General features: G+C 44.5%; 1 non-coding gene across 1 annotated transcript; it reads right to left on the reverse strand.

Moving 5' to 3' along the window:
• Positions 1-968: 968 nt before the first annotated feature.
• LOC121270065 lies at positions 969-1,104 on the reverse strand. The gene has a single exon (XR_005941465.1). It is a non-coding gene; the product is annotated as a U4 spliceosomal RNA (small nuclear RNA).
• Between the last annotated feature and the right edge of the window lie 611 nt (positions 1,105-1,715).

The following is a 1,715-nucleotide window of genomic DNA, read 5'->3' on the forward strand; positions in this document are numbered from 1 at the left end:
ATATCCAAGTCATTTATACATATTTTAAAAAATACTGGTACTAGCACTTATACTTGGGAAACACCATTGTCTACTATCCTACAGTCTGAAAAATACATTTACCACAACTCGCTGTTTTCTGTGCTTAAACCAAACTTTACCCAAGCTGGCACAGACCCTCCTATTCTATGACCCTCAATTTTGTTAACCAGCATTTATGTGGTATTTTGTCAACCACTTTCTTAAAATCTATATAGACAACACACCTGCATCCCCTTCTCTGTTACTTCATCAAAAAATTCAATTAGATAAATCCATCATGGACTACCTATTACCAATCTATGCTGGCTTTCCTTAATTAGCCCAAAGCTCACCAAGTGCTTATTCATTTTTTCCCTGATTATTGTTTCTAAAACCCTATACACCAATGTGCTAAACTGACTGGCCTGTAGTTGCCAGAATGTCACATTTGCCACTCTCCAATCCTCTGGTTACTTCCCCTGTATCTAGGGAAGATTGGAAGAGTCTGGCAACTCCTTCCACTATCTTCACTCCCACTTTCCTTAGCAACCAAAGCAGGTGACATAATGACCCTAAGCATAGTCAGCCTTCCCAGTACTCTCTCCAAATGGGGTATGGAGTCCGGTTCTTGAGTTAATGATACAGAAGACTTTTTGAGATGTTATATAGATAGGTTGAGTGAGTGGGCAAAAATCTGGCAGATGGAGTATAATGTGGGAAAATGTGAAGCTGTTCACTTTGGCAGGACGATTAAAAAAGCAGAGTGTTACTTAAATGGAGAATGACTGCAGAATTTGAATGCAGAGTGATCTAGGTGTTCTAATGCATGAATCACAAAAAGTTAGTGTGTAGGTACAGCAGGAAATTAAGAAAGCTAATAGAACGCTATTGAACATAAAAATAATGTAATTCTTCAGTTAAATAGGGCATTGGTGAGACCACATCTCAAATTCTGTGTGCAGCTTTTTTTTCCACAGAGATGTTCAAAAATTGCCATTGCCGACTATATTTCAAGTTGTCAAAGCGGGGTATTGGGAAAAGTTTTCAATAAGCAATAATCACGCCTCGGTTAAACCTCATCGGCTATAATACTGCCACTAAATTTTTCCCTTTTGCTTCCAATCTCCACCCCTCCATCATTTTCACGTGGTCCATCTCTGACACTTCCCTTCCCTTCCTTGACCTCTCTGTCTCAATCTCTGGTGATAGACTGTCCACCAATATTACAAGCCTACTGACTCCCACAGCTACCTCGACTACAGCTCCTCACACCCCGCTTCCTGTAAGGACTCCATCCCATTCTCTCAGTTCCTTCGCCTCCGTCGCATCTATTCCGATGATGCTACCTTCAAAAACAGATCCTCTGACGTGTCCTCCTTCTTCCTTAACCGAGGTTTTCCACCCACGGTCGTTGACAGGGCCCTCAACCGTGTCCGGCCCATCTCCCGCGCATCCGCCCTCACGCCTTCTCCTCCCTCCCAGAAACATGATAGGGTCCCCCTTGTCCTCATTTATCACCCCACCGGCCTCCGCATTCAAAGGATCATCCTCCGCCATTTCCGCCAACTCCAGCAAGATGCCACCACCAAACACATCTTCCCTTCAGCCCCCGTGTCGGCATTCCGTAGGGATCATTCCCTCCGGGACACCCTGGTCCACTCCTCCATCACCCCCCTACTCCTCAACCCCCACCTATAGCACCTCCCCATGCCCAC

This window comes from Carcharodon carcharias, chromosome 26, assembly GCF_017639515.1.
Source record: "Carcharodon carcharias isolate sCarCar2 chromosome 26, sCarCar2.pri, whole genome shotgun sequence".
NCBI classification, from domain to species: Eukaryota; Metazoa; Chordata; class Chondrichthyes; order Lamniformes; family Lamnidae; genus Carcharodon; species Carcharodon carcharias.